This window comes from Moschus berezovskii, chromosome 17 (genome assembly GCF_049115385.1).
Source record: "Moschus berezovskii isolate FMDL1 chromosome 17, NW_MosBer_1.0, whole genome shotgun sequence".
Classification (NCBI taxonomy): Eukaryota; Metazoa; Chordata; class Mammalia; order Artiodactyla; family Moschidae; genus Moschus; species Moschus berezovskii.
The window spans coordinates 18388172-18412212 of record NC_142476.1 but is presented as its reverse complement, the minus strand read 5'-3'; the positions used below and the strand labels follow the sequence as shown (position 1 = coordinate 18412212).

The window sequence follows — 24041 nt, the reverse complement described above, 5'->3', positions numbered from 1 at the left end:
TTTAATATGACAACACCTGGTGAAAGGACAGAGGCTGGTTTTTTTTTTTTTTTTTTATCACCAAAGAAACATTTCCTAGAATCTTCCTAGAGACTTACTCTCATTGGCCAGAACTGCATTAAATGCCCATCCCTAAAACTGCATTAAATGGCCATCTCCTGCATTGAAAGCAGATTCTTTACCAGCTGAACCACAAGCGATACTGGAGTGGTTAGCTTACCCCTTCTCCAGTGGATCTTCCCAAGCCCAGGAATCGAACGAGGGTCTCCTGAGTTTCAGGAAGATTCTTTACCAACTGAGCTATCAGGGAAACAAAAACTACTTATGAAGGAAAGGATTACCACGTGACCTTAGAGTGCTGCAAAGTCGCTTCAATCGTGTCCGACTCTGTGCGACCCCAAAGACGGCAGTCCACCAGGCTCCCCCGTCCCTGGGATTCTCCAGGCAAGAACGCTGGAGTGGGTTGCCATTTCCTTCTCCAATTCTTGCCTGACTAGGTTACCTCAAACCCATCTTTCAGTCAAAATGGACTGGTGGGGCTGGGCGTGTCACCGAGCCCGGGCACAGTTCTCCGTCCTTAGACTCGTGGTTCTCAAAGATTCTTCCTGGGACAAGAGCAGCAACGTTACCTGAGGACTCATGAGGAAAGTAGATTTTTTTTTTTTGAGTCCTACTCCAAACCTATTGAATCAGAAATTCTGGATGCAGGACTAGCTATTTGTGTTTTTAAAAGCTCTGTAGGTCATTCTGCGGAGAAGGCAATGGCAAGCCACTCCAGTACTCTTGCCTGGAAAATCCCATGGATGGAGGAGCCTGGTAGGCTGCAGTCCGTGGGGTCGCTAAGGGTCGGACACGACTGAGCGACTTCACTTTCACTTTTCACTTTCACACATTGGAGAAGGAAATGGCAGCCCACTCCAGTGTTCTTGCCTGGAGAATCCCAGGGATGGGGGAGCCTGGTGGGCTTCCATCTATGGGGTCACACAGAGTCGGATACGACTGAAGTGACTTAGCAGCAGCAGCAGCAGCAGGTCATTCTGATACATGCTAAAGTTTGAGAACCACTGGCTAAGGCTAATCTTTGAACTGGGGAAAGGACAACAGCCCTGGGGCCTTGAAAAACCCTGGGGATCTTTAAGCAAGTTGGAAGGAGGCTAGGGATTTTGGATAGGAAGTCAACTTCCTGCCAGAGCCTGCCTCTTTCCTGAATAATCATTTCCTCCTTCTTTATTATGGCAGCCCATCAACATACAAACATACTCTAATATCTGTGTCTTAAAAAACCTAGTCCACGACCCTAAATCACTGTCCAGCTGCTACCAGCATGCTTTGCCCCTCTTCATAACTGGAACTGTTTACTAACAGTTGTCCACAATCACTGTATTTCTTCGTCAACCATTCATTCTTTGACCCATTTCCAAATGGCTCCCATTAGCACCATTCCAACAGACTCTTATGGGAAGCTTACTACATGAACTGAATTTTGGCATTCAACAGATAGAACCATTTCTTCCTTCTGGAAACATCTTCTCTCTTCTTCAGGGTCACTGCACTGTCTTGTTTTCATCGTGCTGCATTAGTTGCTTCTCTCTAGCGCTTCTCCGCTGGGAGAAGGCGATGGCACCCCACTCCAGTACTCTTGCCTAGAAAATCCCATGGGCAGAGGAGCCTGGTAGGCTGCAGTCCATGGGGTGGCTAAGAGTCGGACACGACTGAGCGCCTTCACTTTCACTTTTCACTTTCCTGCATTGGAGAAGGAAATGGCAGCCCACTCAGTGTTCTTGCCTGGAGAGTCCCAGGGACGGGGGAGCCTGGCGGGCTGCCGTCTGTGGGGTCGCACAGAGTCGGACACGAGTGACGCGACGCAGCAGCAGCAGCGGCGCTTCTCCGCTCCATCTGTCTCCTCTGGCAGACAGTGGTTCTCAGGCTTGAATACCCATTAGAGTAACCGGGTAGCTTCTAAAATTTCTGATGACCAGGCTGCATGCTAGACCAAATAAATGAGAAATCTATCCAAGCAGGACCCAGGCATTTGTAATATTTAAAGCTGATTCCAGTGTTCAGCGAAGATTGAGAATCACTGTCCTTGAGATTGGGGTGCCTATAGGGCTCTGTAATAACCTGCTTCTCCACCTGTATTATCTCCGTGGGTCCGGGTTTTCAGCTCTGACTCTACTTTAGAATCGTCCTGGCAGCTTTTAGAAATGACCGTTGCCTGGGAGTTTCCCCAGATGAACTGATTCCTAATTCCTGGGGTGATTCCAATGTGTAGCCAGAATTGTGAACCACTTCATAGAGGATTTCCTATAATTCCACGGATTGTGGCTCAGTGCTTTCCCATAGGAATTTCTGTCGTGATGGAAATGTTCTAAAATCTGTGCTGTCCAACACGGTAGCCACTAGCTTCATGTGGCTGTTGAACACTTGAAATGGGGCTAAAGTGTCTGATAAACTGAATGCTTAATTTTATTCATTTTAATTAACCTAAGTTTAAATAGCCTTGTAAGTGTGGCTAATGTCTACCATGTTGGATGGAACACTATATGTTCAGTTCAGTTCAGTTCAGTCGCTCAGTCGTGTCCGACTCTCCGCAACCCCATGAATCACAGCACGCCAGGCCTCCCTGTCCATCACCAACTCCCGGAGTTCACTCAAACTCATGTCCACAGAGTCGGTGATGCCATCCAGCCATCTCATTCTCCGTCGTCCCCTTCTCCTCCCGCCCCCAACCTTTCCCAGCATCAGAGTCTTTTCCAGTGAGTCAACTCGTCGCATGAGGTGGCCAAAGTATTGCAGTTTCAGCTTTAGTATCAGTCCCTCCAATGAACATCCAGGATTGATCTCCCGACTCTGAAATCTGAGCTCCAAGGTGACATATTAAGCTGTCTTGGTACCTCTTCTTGGGTATCTAATATAGCGTCTTTAACTTAATAAACACATAAAAATGGAACTTCCTGATTTTCTTTTTCAAAATGTATTCCTCTCCTCGTCTTCCCAATCTTTGTAAAATTTTAACCACTTCCCAATTTTTAAAGTCCCAAACATGGAAACCAGCTTTTATTCCCTTCTTTGCTTCATCTCTTTCAGCCAGTTTTCAGCAAGTCTTGTTTGTTTCCAACTATGTAATTTGACTTAGCAAGTCTTATTTGTTTCCAGATATGTAATTTGACTTTGTATTTTCACATCTAGCACCTCCCACCTGAGCTAAGCTGCCTTTATCACTCACAAAGAGGAGTCAAAGCTAGACTCATTGCATCCTTAATACATGCTTTCTAAGACTGTTGTATGTATTACCTCGTTAACCCTACAAACAACTCTAAAAAGTGGGTAAACTATTGTCCCCACTTTTCAGATGGGTAAACTGAGGAACAGAAAGCTTAAGTAATGTGCTTTGGATCACACAGGTAGTCAGTGGGAAAAATGGGATTCAAAACCAGATTGTCTGACTTGAGGGTCTGTATTTTCCACCTTCACTTTTCTTTTTCTCTAATTGGTTACAAAGCCCCATGTCAGTGGTCTTAATCCTGGCTCCAGTTTGGAATTACCTGAGGAACTTTAGAAAATACCAATTTCACAACCCCCAACCCCCTGTGTGTGTTACTCTCTCAGTCGTGTCTGACTCTTTGTGACTCCAGGGACTGTAGCCCGCCAGGTTCCTCTCTCCATGGGATTCTCCAGGCAAGAATACTGGAGTGGGTTGCTGTTTCCTTCTCCAGGGGGTCTTCCCGACCCAAGGATCAAACTTGGATCTCCTGTATTACAGCAGATTCTTTACCATCTGAACCACCAGAGAAGCCCCCACCCTCCTAGGCCTGGGGTCAGGCCTAGGCATCAGAAATTAAAAAAAAAAAAAATAGGTAATTCTCCTAATTTAAACATATAACCCAGTGTTTAGAAACCACCCCCTGTCTGAGATATGCCCCTGTCCACATCTCCCACTGGTTTTAGCTTCCACCTCAGTCATACAGTTCTCATCCCTTCTTCCTACCTCCAGAAGAGGCCACACTCTTTCTGGCCACAGGAACTTTGGACTTCTCTTTCTTTGCCTGGGACACCCTTTTCTGTTACCCACTGTGGCTGAGTAAGACTTCACAGGTTCTAATCCCTGAAAATATTGAGGGCTCTAATCTGCCCTTGTAAATAAAAATAAAAACACTATTAAACTTTAAAGAATATGTAAGGGAGACAGAATTCTAATTCTGCCCAAGGTGCCTATTGTTGTGTCTTTTAAAATATATAAGATTTAAAATTTTTCAAAATAAATTTTGTTGCCTCTACTTTGCTGGCACCTTAGATACACGTTTAAAAAAAAAATAAAGAAAGGAACTCCATCCCACAACTAACTGAGTCTAGGTGGATCTGTTTGTCTAAGTCCATTCATTCACTGGGGACCAGCAGTGTCCCAGGGCTGGCACGAGCGTTGAGGGAGGCATTGAGTCCTGCCTTGCAAAGTCCAACCCTGTATCTCTCAGGCTTATCCCAAGGGTAACCTCCTTGGAGAGAATTCTCTTACCTATCCTTTTCAAAGTGGTACTTCCAACATCCCGAGACTCCCATGTATCATATCATCCTGGTTTTTAAAAATTTTTAAATAAAAAGCACTACCAGCTTCAGTTGTCAAAGTTTCTAGTTTATTTCTTTATTGTTTCCTCCTCCGGGAGGGAAGGGTCTATCTAGTCTGACTTGTTTTCTGTGGTCTTTTTTTTGTCATAGCCTAGCGTAATGCCCCGGAGAAGGCAATGGCAAGCCACTCCAGTACTATTGCCTAGAAAATCCCATGGATGGAGGAGCCTGGTGGCTGAAGTCCGTGGGGTCGCTAAGGGTCGGACACGACTGAGTGACTTCACTTTCACTTTTCACTTTCACACATTGGAGAAGGAAATGGCAACCCACTCCAGTGTTCTTGCCTGGAGAATCCCAGGGACGGGGGAGCCTGGTGGGCTTCCGTCTATGGGGTCACACAGAGTCGGGCACAACTGAAGTGACTTAGCAGCAGCAGCAGCAGCAGCGTAATGTAATGCCCGGTATAAAATTCATGTTCAGTGATTATTTGCTTTTTGAAATAACTGTACTTATTTGCTATTTATTTTTGGCGTTTCTCTGGCTGTGATGCGCAGCCTTCTCATTCTGGTGGCTTCTCTTGCTGCAGAGCGTGGGCTCTGAGGCCTGTGGGCTCAGGAGTTGCGGCTCATGAGCTCAGGAGTTGCAACTCCCAGGCTCGGTAGTTGTGGCACACGGACGTGGGATCTTCCCACGTGCAGGGATCGAACTCATATCGCCTGCATTGGCAGGTGGATCCTTTACCGCTGAACCACCAGAGAAGCCCCAGTAATTATTTCTGAAATGAAAGAATGAATGAATGCAGGCTGATGTATGGCAAGTCGTAGTGAGTAGTTTAATCGCAAGGTCGATAGGCCATCTTGTGTTGTTAGCATGTAAATGGCTGTCTTCAGGGGGTGAGATGGGAGAAGGGAGTTCACAAAGAGAGGAGACTCCCGACTGGTTAAAAGGAGGGAAGACCCTGGTACCAGCAACCTGGGGAAGACATAGAGCTAAGGAGAGAGGCGGCAGCAGGAACCGGCCATAATGTTGGATAGATTCTGGAGACAGTGAAAGCTGAATGTTTCTTTTTGGGTTGTAATTTCCCTATGTCATCTTCATATTTTCAGAAAAATCTCTCAGACTCAGCAGCTGTGTCTTTTGTCTTTAGGAGAATGAAGAAAGGACCATAGATTCTTGTTTGGGGCCCAAACAGGCTGGAGAGATCAGGGGCGGCATGAAGAAATGGTAAAAAGGAAGCTAAGAGTGCTTGAGAACAAGCAGTGACTAGAAAGAATTTGCATTCTCTGTTAGCATCTCCCTAGAATTCTCAGAATTAGGGTTGTTTGCATATTAAAGGAAAGAGTGACTCGGAGGGTGGAAGAAGATGAGATCCCTCTGGTTGCATGATCAATGAGCTATTTGGCAATGATGTGCTTAATGTCTGTGTCCCATGAGACAGTAGTCTCCCTCTGGACAGGGATGCATCTGATTTATTTACTACGGGGTCCCTAGATGCCTGGCATTGGATGGGCACTCAGTAAATGTTTATTTTGTGAACGAATGGCTCAATATATCTTTGTGTTTCTTGGTCAAAAGTCAAGGGTTTGCTGAGACGTGAGGAGAAACTGGAAGAAAAGCCCAGAGTCTGAGGACGAGGTACCCAGGCAGAAGCTGCGGGCGGAGGGGTGTCAGTGAGCAGGCTGCTGTGCCGGGAGGGTGCAGACCCAAGTCCAGGCCCTAGGGATAACTGGCAGGGGGGCCCGGGTCCTGTCAGAGACCCAGGCAGAAGGGCCAGAAAAGCAGCAGACAGGACACACAAAGGGATGTGACTGACAGATGTCCCCCCAAGGCTCGTGCAGCCCTGGGACACTGCTGGTCCCCAGTGAACGAACGGACTGAGACAAACCCATGCACTTAGTCTCAGTTAGCTATGGGACGGAGTTCCTTTTAAGAAAGATTTTTTTAAAAAACGTGGACCACTTTAAAATTCTTCATTGGATTTGTTACAATATTGCTTCTGTTTTATGTTTTAGGATTTTTTTTTTGGCTTCAAGGAACATGGGATCTTAGCCCCCCAATGAGGGATCGAACCTGCACACCCCTGCACTGGTGAAGTCTTAACCACTGGTCCACCAGGGAAGCCCCTGGGATGGGGTTCTTAATGTACCAGGCTTGATGCTCATAGGCCAAGGGTTGAGATAGGCCTGAAACTCCTAGTGGAAGGACAGGCTGGGACTGACAGACCTTCTGCTACACATGTCCCTTGACTCTGGAAGTGACCAAGAACCCTTGAATCACGCTTAGGAGTTCTTACTTCCCAAGACTTTCTCTCCCTTTGTGCCCTCCCCTCCCTTGGACCCATATTTACCCAGTTCATTACCGCTCAGGCTTCTTAAAGCTTGGATGTCTTGAAGACCTGGATCCATGGCTCAACCCCAGAAACATTTCAATTCCAAACACCGAATCTACTTCCAAGTTGACTCCTGGCCTCTCTGTCCCCAGGTACCAGCCATGGTGGACGGGGCAGGAGGCACAGCCGTGGAAGTCTGCTGATTAGTGGATCGACTCCTCGTGAATTTTCTCAGGTCCTAATTCTTAAGGGGATAAAAAAGGGTTTTCTTTTTCTGGATGATTTTCCATCTATGTTGTTTTGAGAGGGAGTCATCGGATGATATTCATGACATCATATTTTTCAAACACGCTTTGGTACGATTTTCCTTGCATCAAAGATTCATACTAGTACATCGTGCTAAGTTGCTTCAGTCGCATCCAACTCTTTGCGAGCATACAGACTGTAGCCCACCAGGCTCCTCTGTCCATGAGATTCTCTAGGCGAGAATACTGGAATGGTTGCCATGCCCTCCTCCAGGGGATCTTCCCAACCCAGGGATCAAACCTGAGTCTCTTACATTAGCAGGTGATTTCTTTACCACTAGCGCCACCTGGGAAGCCCACTATATACGTTTGTTGAGCCTTTAACTGTGTGCAGACAGTGGGTATGCATAACTCAGCAGATAAAAAGAGTGGCCAAGGTTTGCCCTTCTCCTTAAGGGGTTCGCAACCCAGATTTGGGAGCAAATCACAAAGTAACTAAATGTTGAATAGCCCTAAGTATGTAAATATGAGAAAGAAGGGATTTACAAGGCAGATTAGAACTGGTTGTTAATTGAATTGTATCTGTAAGGTCTGCTACTGGAGTTTGGGAAGAATTTACAGAAAATAGCAGAGAAGCCATCACCTATCCAGAATCTAATCTGAATCTTGGATTTAGGATTTGGCCAAGTACACAAGAGGTGGGAAGGGCAATATAGACGGTCAGAGCCAGATGAGTCAAGCCTAAGAGTGGTCAAGGGAATGAAATGGCTGGATCAGAGCACTTGTGTAAAGCAGGGCTGTGTGAATTAGGGCCAAAAAGGCAGCTTTTTTTTCAGCAGGACTCTGAGAGCCTGATTGTGGACTCTGGACTTTAACCTGGAGATGGTGGAGAGTCATATAGGTCAAAGTGCTTACCAAATCCAACTTCGCAAATGGAGAGCTAAGCCAAAACTCACAAAACAAAATGCAGTAGGAAAAAGTGCAAAGGCCTGTATGTGCTTCTGTGTATGTGTGCCTGTGTATGCGTTTGTGTGTACATGCATGTCAAGAATAGCACAAATTCAAGATGACACTGAACTTGAATGGTTTTAATGATATTTGACTTGAAAAATATGGAGGTGTTGATGCATCTCTAAACTCAGTATGAATCCCTGATGTTTGGCTGGGAAAAGTTTCCTGCACATCAGGATGCAGCAGTAGAAGCAGAGTCACAGTCTTTTCTTCCCCCAGCTTCTCGAAGAGGACCGCTTTGCTAAAGTGAGGCAATATCCAAATAGGAGCTTCCCGAGGCCTTTCCTGTGGGAGAGTTTTATTCTCACGTGCTCTTTCCACCCGGGTTTTTCTTGGATGTAGGGCCAACTTTACTTCTCAGATCGCTGTTCATTTTCATGCAGAGATGACTGAGCCACTTGAGATGATGCCTGCAGAAGCTGTCTGGGAGAAAAAGTATCAATGTACAACCAGGTGACCGAGCATTTTTCTATAGTGAAGGGTGTCCTGGGATGTGAAACTCAGGGCTAAAGCGAGGAGAGTCCTGATGGACTAGGATGGTTGGTTAACAGCATATCAGAGTCTTCTCCTTGAAGATTTGCCCTCATCCCCAATGGGTTTTCCCTTAGAGTCTGGAGTGATGTTAATATCGCAAAAATATTTACCCTCTGGGTACAACTTGTAGAGGTGTCACTGCCTGTGCTTAAGGTTTTTCTATTAGGCAATCTTGTGATGCTCTGTTGTTGTTCAATCACTAAGTCGTGTCCGACTCTGTGACCCCATGGACTGCAGCACGCCAGGTTTTCCTGTCTGTCACCATCTCCTGGAGCTTGCTCAAACTCATGTCCGTTGAGTCAGTAATGCCATCCAACCATGTCATCCTCTGTTGTCCGCTTCTCCTCCCGCCTTCAATCTTTCCCAGCATCAGGGTCTTTTCCAATGAGTCGGCTGTTTGTATCAGGTGGCCAAAATATTGGGAGTTTCAGCTTCAGCATCAGTCCTTCCAATGAATATTCAGGACTGATTTCCCTTAGGATGGACTGGTTGGATCTCCTTGCTGTCCAAGAGACCCTCAAGAGTCTCCTCCAACACCACAGTTCAAGAGCGTAAATTCTTCGGTGATCAGTCTTCTTCATGGTCCAACTCTCACATCCATATGTGACTGGTTTTGCACATCTAAAACATTCACTGTGGCCATTTTCCTTACTGATTTCCCTGAGGAGTCATATTCTATAAATTATTCTGTCACAAAAATTATTTTTTTTAATGAAAAGCAAATTCTGTCAGTTTGGGGAGGCCAAACATTGTAGTGGAAAGAGCAGGGATTTGGGAGAACTGAAGGATCTGCTGTTGGATTCTGGTCTCAGCTCATACTGGTTGTGGTGGCCAGTGCTGTGTGGTCACCAAGTCCTATTTCATTTTCCTCCTGTGGACATGTAGGGGGATCTCTTAGGAGCCCTGTGAGTAGTTCTGCCCAGCAGGTCCTAAGCAGCATGACTGTGAAGCCTGGGGTAACTGGAGGGAGTTCCTCGGCGCCATGTAACCTTGTTGCCAAGGCCGTTAAGACCACGTGTCCTGGCTGCTGCAGATACAAGATGGCAGCTGTCCCTGGGAAACTGTGTGCAGCAGAGGCCTGCTCCTGTCACCATTGTCTTGCATTGTACTCTGTGCAAGCAGCAAGTAAACATTTGTCAGTTGTGTTAAGCTGCTGAGATTTTGCAGTTAGTTTATTACTGCAGTGACCTGATAGACTATAGTCCGCCAGGCTCCTCTGTCCATGGGATTCTCCAGGGAAGAATACTGGAGTGGGTAGCCATTCCCTTCTCCCAGGGATCTTCCTGACCCAGGGATCGAACCTGGGTCTCCTGTATTACAGGCAGATTCTTCACTGTCTGGGCCACCAGGGAAGCCCATATTGGCTAAAAGACTAGTTCTGTGTCTTCATCGCTTCAGGCTGCTCTAAGAAAATACCATGGATAGGTGGCTTAAGCAACATGATATTCATTTTCACAGCTTTGGAGGCTAGCAGTCCGAGATCAAGGTGCCGGCAGAGTGGGTTCCTGGTGAGAACTGGCTTCCTGACTTGCAGAGGACCTGCCTTCTGGCTGTGTTCTCACATGGTGGAGATAGACCCTGGTATCTCTTCCTCTTCTTATAAGGGCACTAATCTTGCTATGAGGATTCCACCTTCATGACCTGATGTAAACCTAATTATCTTGCAACACCCCTGCCTTCTAATACCATCACTTTGGAATTAGGGTTTCAATGTATGAATTTCTGGTGATACAAATTCAGTCAATAGCACTTGGAAACCTTGAACAAACTACCAAATGATGCTAAGGCTATTAAAAAGGGAATAATAATAAATCCTTCAAAGAGCTACCCTAAAGGACTGCTGTGATGCTTAAATGAACTATTGTAGATGTGATGTTTAGAGTGATGCCTTCCTTTCTCACACATTTACTAAGGAACTGTGTTAAGTGCTTTCTTGAAATAAATCTAACAACCTCAAGAAGAAACACTTCCTAAGAGGGGGGAAACCACATGTTATGAAACATACAATGATGTAGAAAACTTGTAGATCCCTGGGTCAGTCTGTGGGTTTAGAGGACAAAGTTAAGGGCAAAGGAGGAAGCAAAGAGAGGAAATCACTTGTAGGTGGACAAAATCTCTCTCCTCCTCCTGAAACGTTCTACTTTATTTTTACTGATTGTTCTAGTAAAATAGCCTCTTTGTGGAAGATGAGAGCATCAGAGAAATATGAAGAGACGAGAAATGTTAACATTTTGGGTATTCTCTCCCTGTCCTCTCTCTGAGTATTATTTTTTCCTTTTTCTTTTTTTAAATTGAATTATATTTGATTTACAATATTGTATCACACACACACACACACACATATATATATATAGTCTTTTTTTGACTCTTTTCCGCGATAGTTTATCACAAGATTCTGACTCTAGTTCCCTGCGCTGTACAGTAAATGCTTGCCGTTTTTCTATTTTATATATAGGAATGTGCATCTGTTAATCCCATATTCTCAAATTACCCCTTTCCCCTCCTTCCCCTGTGGTAACTGTAAGTTTGTTTTCTATGTCTGGATCTGTTTCTATTTTGTAAACAAGTTCCTTTGTACTATGTTTTAGATTCCACGGATGAGTGTTATCATATAATATTTGTCTTTGTCTAACTGAATTCACCTGGTATGCTAATCTCGAAGTCCATGAATGCTGCAAGTGGCAATATTTCATTCATTTTTTTATAGCTGAGTAATATCCCATTGTACATACAGGCTTCTCAAGTGACTCAATGGTAAACAAACTGCCAGTCAGTGCAGGAGCCACAGGGGCCACGGGTTCGACCCCTGGGCCTGGAATATCCTCTGGAGAAGGAAGTGGCAGCCCACTCCAGTATTCTTGCCAGGGAAGTCCCATGGATAGAAGAGCCTGGTGGGCCACAGTCCCTGAGGTCACAAAAGAGTTGGACACGACTTAGTGACTAAGCAACAACAGCAGCAAGCAGAGGCTCCAGGGAGAAAATGTGCCTCTTCTCTGTTGCCCTCAGGCTTGCTGGGCAGTTGCCCCGAGGTAAGTAACAAGCTGTGGTTCAGACCAGCTTTGACCCCTCTCTTTGTCAGCTGTCGGACCCTGGTTCCCTAACTCTTGGAGGCGTAGAACAGTGTCAGTTATGCTCCAGCTCGCTCTTCTGCCCGGTTTGTAAACACCCCACCCCATGCCTTTCCCTGTCTAGGAAGGCCGGAAGTGTCACCTTGCTCTCAAGGAACTTAGCTCATCTGGCCCCCTGAGTGGCCTCTCTTCCCTTCGGGTCCAGATCATTGCTCCTCGAGAATTTTCCTTCACCCCAAGGAACAGAGTGGAATGGGGGACCTGAGGCCTCCCAGTTCGGCCCACTGTCTGGTAAGTGAGCTGTCAGACATCTGGATGGAATGGGGTTTGCTTTTTGTTATGAGCAGCTGCAAAGACTGCTCCTCATACCCCAACACCTGTGTGTGTGACGCACACGTGGGGACAGACTTTGACAGAGCGCACAGCCAGCCAGGTACTTTGCTGAGAGTCCTGTATGCACCATTCCCTTTGATCTTTACAAGGATCTGTGAGGCGGACTGTTATTCGTCCCATTGAACGCAAGTAGCTTTGGCTGTGCAGAGCCACACAGCTGGTGAGCGCAGAACCAAGACTTGCACCTTCATCTCTCTCACTTTCAACTCTAGGCTTTAAGTGCTGTCCTCAACTACCAGCCCCGACAGCAGAGCGTCCTGAAGCTGGAGAGGGCTTCGAGCGTGCTAAGTTGTTTCAGTTGTGTCCGACTCTTTGCATCCCTATAGTCTGTAGCCCGCCAGGCTCCTCTGTCCACGAAATTCTCCAGGCAAGAATACTGGAGAGGATTGCTATGCCTTTCTTCAGGGGATCTTCCCAACCTAGGGATCAAACCCATGTCTCCTGAGGCTCCTGCACTGGCAGGCAGATCCTTTACTGCTGAACCACTGGGGAAGCCTGGAGGGGGCTTCGAGGGAGATTTCTTTCTTTCTTTTTTTTTAACCAGAACATCACATAAGTTTTTTTCAGATGTAACAGCAGTGTTAAAATCAACAAGCTTAAATCTTAACTGCACCAAGTAAACTTAGCTATTTAAGTATTTTTAAAGTTATTCCCTCCAAAAAACTGAGGGAGCTTTTCTTTTCCACCCCACAGTCCACGGTTTCCCAATAGTTCTATTTTTGGAGGACTCTGAATTGACAAGTAAACTGCTTTGGGGATATTGCAGAACTTCTTTCCCCAAGTGAAAACTAATCTGGACAAATTATATATTGCATAGATTTCTCTGCAGATTCTTTTCTTTAGAACCTAAATGTAAATAATTTTACCTATTTGCCCCACAGAAAAAAAACTATCTTCCCTAAAAAATACGATGGATACATCTTGTGATCTTCTAGTTAATAGAATTATTTTACCTCAATGATAATTATCGTATTTCAAAATAACCAACTCAACATGGGACATTATTTCAGTCTTTACTGACTTCTAGGCACTGGAAAATCCCATGGACAGAGGAGGCTGGTAGGCTGCAGTCCATGGGATCGCTAAGAGTCGGACATGACTGAGGGACTTCATTTTCACTTTCATGCATTGGAGAAGGAAATGACAACCCACTCCAGTGTTCTTGCCTGGAGAATTCCAGGGATGGGGGTAGCCTGGTGGGCTGCCATCTATGGGGTTGCACAGAGTCGGACACGACTGAAGTGACTTAGCAGCAGCAGCAGCAGGCACTTGAAAGAGTGCCTAGCTTCTACCTCTTCTACATCCTCCTCCTCCATAAATGGATGGCATTATTTCATGTAAGTCTGATGTAGGATGATTCACCTTTTACAAACATAATTTTGGTTAAAGTCAGTGACTAGTGTGGAGAAAGAAACACTAAAATGATAGGGAGCCTACACACTCAATTCAAAATTTAATATTTTTTCCTCCATAAATAATATGTACTTAATTGTCATGAGGCAGCTATTCAGTTTTCATTAACCACATTTAGGGATACATTCATAGGACTGATTAGATAGTCCAGGTGAAATGGTTATAGAAATAGAGGCAGTGTGATCTCACAAAAATCATTTATATATCAAAATCTATTTTGACATCTGAAGTTTACGAAAAGACTGAATTCTTCAAACTAATCTTGCCTTCTGTAACTCAAGGATTCTTCTCTTGGCAAGAGCAAGCTGAAGCTTACCCATGAAGGTAAAGGTGCTCAATGCTAAACTTTTCTTCTAAGTTTAGATTTGGACTGCTTAAGAAACTGATACCCAAGAAACCAGCAAGGTCTTTCTACATTTTCTCTATCTTAAGATTAGAACTCTATGAACTCACTCATCAGCTATCTTCCTTTTCTATATTATTCTTGGCACTCAACTAAGACTGTTGAAATCTACTGTACCTTGCATTTTCACATTCTCAAATAAGAACTTAAGATTATAAGATGTGCATAAATATTGTGTAAAATGATTTTGTCATTCAGTGTATTTGAAGAGATGAAACTTTTATGCCAGAATTTACACAAGAGGATACATGTTATGAATCAACTTTCTTTTTAAAGTCAAATGACAGAAAATTCAAGCTTTGTGCAGTTTTAAGTCTAATGAAAACATTTCTTAGGCCACTGGTATTAGCAATGTAGAAAATTTTGAATATTGGAGATGGGATTATGGAGGAAAGTCTGAAAATTTTAGAGGTCTTCTACCTTACAGAAAGTTACTGACCCATCAAGTCACTCCCTAAGTGCCAGAAAATGATCTGGCATAAACCAGTCCTGTCAGTACAGGAGGTCACAGTGACATCTGCGTTATTAACACTTCTAGACTTCTACTTTTCCCAAGAACAGAAGCAATGTGTTTAATAATTCCCCCTCCCCCAAATCCTTACACTCAGTGTTACAGGCACAGAATGTAAGTAAATCTGGGGTGTTCTCCCACAGACAAGCAGCAGCACAGCCATGTGATTCTCAAAAATACTGTCTGGATATTCTTTCCTCTAAAACCATGTGCTCAGTGGCCACACTTCTAACAGTCTGCGTTCAGTCAGTTCAGTTCAGTTCAGTCGCTCAGTCGTGTCGACTCTCCGCGACCCCATGAATCACAGCACGCCAGGCCTCCCTGTCCATCACCAACTCCTGGAGTTCACTCAAACTCATGTCCATCGAGTCAGTGATGCCATCCAGCCATCTCATTCTCTGTCGTCCCCTTCTCCTCCTGCCCCCAACCTTTCCCAGCATCAGAGTCTTTTCCAGTGAGTCAACTCGTCGCATGAGGTGGCCAAAGTATTGCAGTTTCAGCTTCAGCATCAGTCCTTCCAATGAACACCCAGGACTGATCTCCTTTAGAATGGACTGGTTGGATCTCCTTGCAGTCCAAGGGACTCTCAAGAGTCTTCTCCAGCACCACAGTTCAAAAGCATCAATTCTTCGGCGATCAGCTTTCTTCACAGTCCAACTCTCACATCCATACATGACCACGGGAAAAACCATAGCCTTGACTAGACGGACCTTGGTTGGCAAAGTAAGCTGACATTAAATGCATTTATTGTGCCACAAATCCATCTAAGCTTCTGTTTAGGTATTTTTTTGTATGTCCAGGAGACAATACCCACTTCAGGTTTATTTAAGGGCACTGACCTATAAAGGACATCAACTCCATATTTAAGGTCTGACCAACTACTGTGGGTTTACTGAAGAAAAACAATAGGAGAAAAAAAGCAGATCACAGCAAACCTCTTTAGGTCAGTTAAAGGCCATATCTCTAGCTAGGATATTAAAATAAAAATTAATATCACCAGCCCATATGCTAAAAGATAATGCCACTAGTAACAATCAACAGCAGGAAAAACAAACCTGCTAACTGCCAGCCCACTCATTAGCAAAAAGCAGTTTAACTCACATACGAGACCAAAGTCTAATACTACTGATTCAAACTGTCCCACCCACCTTCAGCCACCAGCAAGGAAGGAAGAAATAATTGCCTAACAGAACAAAATAAGCTTAGTATTTCTTACAAGGATAACAATGGCCCAACTCCTGAGATAATACTCAGAAGGACAAAAGGTGGAGTGAAGGGAATGTATAGGGATTAGTATCCCACAAAATCTTTAAAAACCCAAAGTATGACAAACACACTAAACTTGTGTAAGAGTTAGAGAACCAGAGATTGCTGCTGCTTCTTTTTGTCCTTTGAAATATACAACATTTTGTAGGCTCTGCCCTTCAATGTGAAAGCAGGACATTAAAAAATAAATGGAAACTGACACTCAAATTTTGGGGACCATATATATCTTAACTGTGAAACTAAACCGATCTATACCTTCTCCTTCCTACAATCAAACCACCTCACAAAAATAAGAAAACTAAAACAATCCAAACATGATTAATAAGTCCTTAAAAGTGTAAAACTTTTAGAGGCAAGGGATGCAAGTTTTGAAAGGAGGAAAAGTAAGAACAAGGAAGGGGGAAATTTTTAAAAGAAAGGGGAGGGCGGGGACTCAATGGGCCTCTCTTTTATTTGGCGACAAGCAAGTGCAAGAAAGTTCATCTGCAGCTTGTCCAGTTGTCTGTCTTTTGCACATCTGTGTTCTGGCCAGAAGGGACTTTGAGGTTTTTCTGCAGCACATGAGCATCTGCGGGCTCTATCATCTTATAGCAGTTCTTCTTTGTCTCAATAATCTCAAAGCCAAACTTTCTGTAGAAGTCAACTGCAGGCTCATTGCTGATCTGGACATGCAGATAGATGTTGTCAAAAGTGCCATCTTTTTTTCACAGATGTTTAAGACATGATTTAACATTTTAGTTCCAATTCCTAGCCTTCAGTATGGTGCCAGACATTCTAGTGTCATGATGTAAAGTCTCTTCTGATTCTGTGAATGATCCACCCTACAGCACACTGCACCCACTGCGATAGCATTGAAATAGGCAAGTTTTGCTAGTTCGCCAACCTCCAGCACATCCTTGTAGAACTTGTCATTGTCGCTGACTGGAAAGATGACCTGGTTTAACCTCTTCAGTTGTTACATATTGTGTGGTGTCACATCTCCCAGCTCGATCCGGCTACCTTGCATCTTCCCCGCCTGCTGAGGCCGCTGTTACCGCCGATATCAGCGTCGTTGTAGTTGCCGCCCTGAGCTCTCCACGCCCTCAGCTCGGGCCACTCAACCCCACAAGCCGGCCTCCTTGCCTAAGGCCAGCAGTTGGGCGGGTGACGGAGGCCGAGTTTAGCACGGGCCTGCGTCTCTGGAGGGGCGGAGGAGCCTCCTGCTGCGCTAGTGCAGCAGCTCCTCCACACGTGCACACGGGGGCCAAGGGAGCTTTGAAAGCATTGTCAATGTCCCTGCCCCTATGCCCACCCGTTACACCTCTGGCTGGGGCCTGGCCTAAGTATATGATTTTGTAAGTTCTGCAAGCAATTCTGAGGGCAAGCTGAATTGAAAACTGGTAAAAAGCAGAGACATTACTTTGCCAACCAAGGTATGTCTAGTCAAGGCTATGGTTTTTCCCGTGGTCATGTATGGATGTGAGAGTTGGACAGTGAAGAAAGCTGATCGCCGAAGAATTGATGCTTTTGAACTGTGGTGCTGGAGAAGACTCTTGAGAGTCCCTTGGACTGCAAGGAGATCCAACTAGTCCATTCTAAAGGAGATCTGTCCTGGGTGTTCATTGGAAGGACTGATGCTGAAGCTGAAACAGCAATACTTTGGCCACCTCATGCGACGAGTTGACTCACTGGAAGAGACTCTGATGCTGGGAAGGATTGGGGGCGGGAGGAGAAGGGGATGACAGAGAATGAGATGGCTGGATGGCATCACTGACTCAATGGACATGAGTTTGAGTGAACTCCGGGAGTTGGTGATGGACAGGGAGGCCTGGCGTGCTGTGATTCATGGGGTCGCAGAGAGTTGGACACGACTGAGTGACTGAACAGAACTGAAAATCCATGAGGAACGCTGGGCTGGAAGAAGCACAAGCTGGAATCAAGATTGCTGGGAGAAATATCAATAACCTCAGATATGCAGATGACACCACCCTTATGGAAGAAAGTGAGGAGGAACTCAAAAGCCTCTTGATGAAAGTGAAAGAGGAGAGTGAAAAGGTTGGTTTGAAGCTCAACATTCAGAAAACAAAGATCATGTCATCTGGTCCCATCACTTCATGGGAAATAGATGGAAAAACAGTGGAAACAGTGTCAGAGTTTATTTTTTTGGGCTCCAAAATCACTGCAGATGCTGATTGCAGCCATGAAATTAAAAGACGCTTACTCCTTGGAAGGAAAGTTATGACCAACCTAGATAGTGTATTAAAAAGCAGAGACATTACTTTGCCAACCAAGGTCTGTCTAGTCAAGGCTATGGTTTTTCCCGTGGTCATGTATGGATGTGAGAATTGGACTGTGAAGAAAGCTGATTGCCAAAGAATTGATGCTTTTGAACTGTGGTGCTGGAGAAGACTCTTGAGAGTCCCTTGGACTGCAAGGAGATCCAACCAGTCCATTCTAAAGGAGATCGATCCTGGGTGTTTACTGGAAGGACTGATGCTAAAGCTGAAACTCCAACAGTTTGGCCACCTCATGCGAAGAGTTGACTCACTGGAAAAGACTCTGATGCTGGGAAGGATTGGGGGTGGGAGGAGACGGGGACGACAGAGAATGAGATGGCTGGATGACATCACCGACTCGATGGCCATGAGTTTGAGTGAACTCCGGGAGTTGGTGATGGACAGGGAGGCCTGGCGTGCTGTGATTCATGGGGTCGCAAAGAGTCGGACATGACTGAGCGACTGAACTGAACTGAAAATCCAAAGGATGAAACTGAGGCCCAGAGCGGGCTTCTCCCACGTCTGCGCTTCTGTTGAGAAGCAGAAGTGGAGTTAAGTCCGGGACTGTTCAAGTCCACACAGAGACCCTCTGTGGCCACAAGCCCTGAAGGGAGGTGCTGATTCCAAGCCTTCAGGTGGGGTTGATTCCAGACAAGAAGCCAGACACAGCCGTGCTCACTCTGCCTCCGACCGCAAGTGGCTCATATGTCCGTACTCAGCCCTCAAACGCCAGTCTGAACAATAGGAAATTGAGTTTGTCTCCACGGTGGCCCTTTAAGGGATGCTGTTTGGAATTTCAAAGTCCCCTCTGCTAGTGCAGGGAGCCGATCTTCCGAGGCTGGTTTCCCTGCCCCCCGACTCTGGTCCCTCTCGGCCGTGCCCAGTGGGTCCTGACCTCACCTGTGTCTGCATGTTCCCCGAGTCAGGTATACGCCTCTCTCCTCTCAGCCACGTGGCCAGCTCCACATGGCAAATTTGTGGCCAGAGTGCCCAGAGGTTGGACTTCAGTCCTGAGAACCTAGTTGGCGGAGGGCCATGGCGGGCTGTAGAGGGAGCGGGGGTGCGGGTGGAGAGGGGGCTTGGTCTGAGTCAGCCTGGCTGAGGAGGCGTGTGTGCTAAGTCACTCAGTCGTGTCTGACTCCTTGTGACCCCATGGACTGTAGCACCCCAGGCTCCTTGGTCCACGGGATTCTTCAGGCAAGAATATTGGAGTGGGTTGCCGTGCCCTCCTCCAGGAGATCTTCCCGACCAAGGGATGGAACCCACAGCTCCTATGTCTCCTGCATTGTCCCATGGATTCTTTACCACTAGCGCCACCTGGGAAAAGCTTGGGAATTTGGGAGGTCAGCAAAAGTGGCAGAGATGCCGAAATACTCCTCCCTCTTCTTGGGGGAGCGGAGAGCCAGCTTGTGACCCCACCACACTGCCAGCTGCACTGGGCTATACCCCTCAGGAGGGAGGGGACATTTGGCAATGCACCCTAGGACCTGAGAGGTAGGACCTGGAAGAAACTGGGGCCCCTGACCCAGAGCCTGGCCTTGGGGGAGAGGATTCCCCTTCCTGCGGTGCCAGGGCAGCTGTGTCATCCAGTTCTCACATTCCATCTTGTTTGTTTAATCTTGTCAGCAATACGTGCTGTTTGTTTGCTCACCTTCTCTGTCTTCCCGCCCCTTATGGGGCGCTCACATCCTCAGTCAGAGCAGCTTCCTGTTGGCATGAGGGGGAGACCCTGCCCGTATATGCCAGAGGCTCTGAGATGGGGCAGCTGGAGCCCAGCACCTTCGCCACCTGTGCCCACGCAGAAGACGCTGTCTGCATGGGAAAACAAACAGGAAGGCACCTCGTGGCGGGCGTTCTGGGTGTTTCTATAGCATCGGTGTTTCCCCAGGAGTCTCCGGTCCACGTTAGTGCTCCAAAAGCACAATTTTCAGATATTAGGTCCGATTAGGTTTGGGAAACATAAATTTCAGAATCTGATGGACTCTGGTCAAGGCTTTCCAAGAGTGGAGGCAGGGAGCTTAGGCCACTTTAAACTTTGAGTTTAAGAAGTTGAAGCTCCAATACTTTGTCTACCTGATGCAAAGAGCCAACTCATTGGAAAAGACCCTGATGCTGGGGAAGATTGAGGAGGAGAAGGGGGTGACAGAGGATGAGATGGTTGGATGGCATCACCGACTCCATGGACATGAGTTTGAGCAAACTCTAGGAGTTGGTGATGGACAGGGAGGCCTGGCGTGCTGCAGTCCATGGGGGTCACAAAGAGTTGGCCATTCCTGAGCTGATTAACAGTGGTGAAGAACTTTCAGTTCAGTTCAGTGCAGTTGCTCAGTCGTGTCCGACTCTTTGCGACCCCATGAATCACAGCACGCCAGGCCTCCCTGTCCATCACCAACTCCCAGAGTTCACTCAAACTCATGTCCATCGAGTCGGTGATGCCATCCAGCCATCTCATTCTCTGTCGTCCCCTTCTCTTCCCACCCCCAATCTTTCCCAGCATCAGAGTCTTTTACAGTGAGTCAACTCATCGCATGAGGTGGCCAAAGTATTGGAGTTTCAGCCTTAGCATCAGTCCTTCCAATGAACACCCAGGACAGATCTCCTTTAGAATGGACTGGTTGGATCTCCTTGCAGTCCAAGGGACTCTCAAGAGTCTTCTCCAGCACCACAGTTCAAAAGCATCAATTCTTACTAACGCATATATATGGAATTTAGAAAGATGCAAATGATAACCTTATATATGAGACAGCAAAAGAGACACAGATGTATAGAACAGTCTTTGGGACTCTGTAGGAGAGGGTGAGGGTGGGATGATTTGAGAGAATGGCATTGAAACATGTATGTTGTCATATGTGAAACAAATCCACCAGTTCAGGGTCGATGCATGTTACAGGATGCTCGGGGCTGGTGTGCGGGGATGACCCAGAGGGAGGATAAAGGGAAGAGGGAGATGGGAGGGGGGTTCAGGAGGGGGAACTCATGTACACCCAGGGCGGATTCATGTCAATGTATGGCAAAATCAACCAATATAATATTGTAAATAATTAGCCTCCAATAAAAAAAAAAAGCATCAATTCTTTGGAGATCAGCTTTCTTCACAGTCCAACTCTCACATCCATACATGACCACGGGAAAAACCATAGCCTTGACTAGATGGACCTTGGTTGGCAAAGTAATGTCTCTGCTTTTTAGTATACTATCTAGGTTGGTTATAACTTTCCTTCCAAGGAGTAAGCGTCTTTTAATTTCATGGCTGCAGTCAGCATCTGCAGTGATTTTGGAGCCCAAAAAAATAAAGTCTGACACTGTTTCCACTGTTTTTCCATCTATTTCCCATGAAGTGATGGGACCAGATGCCATGATCTTCGTTTTCTGAATGTTGAGCTTCAAGCCAAACTTTTTACTCTCCTCTTTCACTTTCATCAAGAGGCTTTTGAGTTCCTCCTCACTTTCTGCCATAAGGGTGGTGTCATCTGCATATCTGAGGTTATTGATATTTCTCCCGGCAATCTTGATTCCAGCTTGTGCTTCTTCCAGCCCAGCATTCCTCATGATGTACTCTGCATGTAAGTTAAATAAGCAGGGTGACAATATACAACCTTGACGTACTCCTTTTCCTATTTGGAACCAATCTGTTGTTCCATGTCCAGTTCTAACTGTTGCTTCCTGACCTGCATAAAGGTTTCTCAAGAGGCAGATCAGGTGGTCTGGGATTCCCATCCCTTTGAGAATTTTCCACAGTTTTTTGTGGTCCACATAGTCAAAGGCTTTGGCATAGTCAATGAAACAGAAATAGATGTTTTTCTGGAACTCTCTTGCTTTCTCCATGATCCAGCGGATGTTGGCAATTCGATCTCTGGTGCCTCTGCCTTTTCTAAAACCTACTTGAACATCTGGAAGTTCACAGTTCACATATTGCTGAAGCCTGTGCTGAGCCAACTGGTCTGGGTTCCAATGACCACTTATTAGCTGGGACCAAGTTCTTGAAGATGTACCTCACTGTCCTCATCTTCAAAGAAAGGATGATCAGTGTCCACTTCATGGGGACACAGTGAGTATGAAAAGGGGGGATAGATTTACGAGCTTAGAACAGGGACTGGCGCGCAGCGAGCTCGCCAGAGGATGTCAGCTGTGGTTAACTCCGGCTGACCGCCGGGTCTCTCCCAGACCTCAGGCCTGGGCTGATCGCAGCGCTGCAGGGCTGATGGCTGGTCAGGCTGGGAGGGGGAGGAAGGAGGAAGACAGACTCTGTGGAAGAGAGTCACCCCGCGATGGCAGCCCAGGGCCCCGTTCTGCCTTCTCCGGGTCCCCGCCCGAGGCTGGGCTCCAGCCTGAGTTCAGAAAGCCCCACCTCCTCTCTCTGGTGCGTGAGGAGTGACCGACTGTCTGGGCGGCCGAGTAGCTGTGGCTGTAGACACTCCGGCTTTAGTCACATGGCGGATCCGCAGGCCCTTCCTGGAGCCCAGCTGGTCCCACAGACGAGGACTCAGCCATGACTCACTGGGTCCAGGTGGTGCCCGAGCCGTGAGTCACCCGGTGTCCCTTCCTCTTACAGCTGGGATTCGGCGTTCACAGCCTGGACCAGGTTCTCTTACCTTCTCAACCTCTTCTCTCTCCTTCCCTCCAATCTTTGCTTCATAGGCCTTTCTCTCTCACTCATCAGACCCTGGCAATATGGATGGCTTGAGCCTGTCAGATGGGTAATGGAGATGGTAGCTTCTCAGGCCACCCCTGAGATGTCGTGAGGGACGGCGGACAAACAGGCAGAGCGGGAGACTTGCCTGCCCTGACACGGTGTCGTTTCTGTAACCTGGGGGCGTGTGTGTGTTAGTCTCACAGTCATGTCTGACTCTTTGTGACCCCATGGACTGCAGCCCTCCAGGCTCCTCCATCCATGGGATTTTTCAGGCAAGAATAGTTTCCTTCGTCAGGGGATCTTCCTGACCCAGGGATCAAACCCGTGTCTCCTGCACTGCAGATGGATGATTCTTTATCGTCTGAGCCACCAGGTTAATTCTGTTAGCCCCTTATGCCTTTGGAAGGGGGAGCTAACAGAATTGCTGGAGAAGAATGGGGGATCAAGGAAAACCCCTTTCCTGAGCATCGGTTCTAATAAGTCAAGGCTCTGGGGAGCTAAGGGTGGGGGGCCCTGGGGCAGGTTGGTGGATGGCAGGAGAAGGAGGAGACATGGAGGGGAGGCTGTCGGAGCAGTGCCTAGCTTGCCTTTAGCCCTTGCCAGGTCCTACCCTTGCTTCTGCCTCTGTATTAGACTTCTTGTCTCTGAAGTTCAAGGCCTGTGCCTGGGGCCCTGTGGTTCTGGGGCGTTGGGGGTGGGGGCTAGGTCCCCACTGGGAAGTGCTCAGTGTTCCCTAGGGGTGAGGCTGGCAGGGCCCTCCTTGGGGTTTGCCAGAGCAATGTGCTGGACTGGGCTGGGAATGTGGAATGGGGTGCAGGGGCCCACACAGAGCAATTGGCTTTCCCCTTTGTAAAACCGAACCATGCTGGGACCTGCCCCGGCCTGTGAAGTCTGAGACACCTATTTACCTGGGCTCCTGGCCTCTTAAGGGGAGAGGAGGAGGGGCATTTAAAGGGCTCAGCCTCCTGCCGCCTGCCCGCCCTGCCTGTCTGGGGCTCTGGAATGGCAGCAGCTGCTCCTTCTGCTGAGTTAACTATTCCTGAGATCTTCGTCACATCCTCCTCCTGGCGGCGGGCACAGGACAGAGATCCATGAGAGGCCAGGCTTCCTGGAAGCCCTGCATTCAGGGAGTTGGCGGGGTGGAGAGAAAGAGATCAGGCGGGTGGGCTTAAAGACCCGGGGGTGTGAGCAGTGACCTTTCCCTGTGGGGGGCTGCAGGGCTGTGTGTGTGTTCTTGCTGTAGAGGCAGGGCCCAGGAAGGCCAGCTGCTTGTCCTGATCCCAGCTTGTTAAGCCAGATTTTACTGGAATGTTTACATGGGTCAAGATGCTAACATGTACGGCAGTGTCCGTTTTGCATCTAAACGGCTTATTGTCCATTTGCTACTTAGAGTATTTCTCTTGCCTATCTAAACCTC

The 24041-nt window shown here is 46.9% G+C and overlaps 1 protein-coding gene, 1 long non-coding RNA gene and 1 pseudogene across 2 annotated transcripts in view; 2 read left to right on the top strand and 1 right to left on the bottom strand.

Moving 5' to 3' along the window:
* The window catches only part of LOC148775076 (uncharacterized), a 40816-nt gene extending 31815 nt beyond the window's left edge, over window positions 1–9001 (top strand). Inside the window, exons 3-4 of the long non-coding RNA XR_016039576.1 lie at window positions 7045–7127; window positions 8532–9001. This is a non-coding gene — a long non-coding RNA (uncharacterized LOC148775076). The remainder of the gene's footprint in view (window positions 1–7044; window positions 7128–8531) is intronic.
* A 2879-nt stretch (window positions 9002–11880) lies between these two features.
* Window positions 11881–24041, top strand: part of LAMB3 (laminin subunit beta 3) — a 59578-nt gene continuing 47417 nt past the window's right edge. Inside the window, exon 1 of the mRNA XM_055419002.2 lies at window positions 11881–12041. The gene's annotated coding sequence lies outside the window, so the exon portion shown is untranslated. The remainder of the gene's footprint in view (window positions 12042–24041) is intronic.
* LOC129551238 (N-alpha-acetyltransferase 50 pseudogene) lies at window positions 16216–16908 on the bottom strand (annotated as a pseudogene).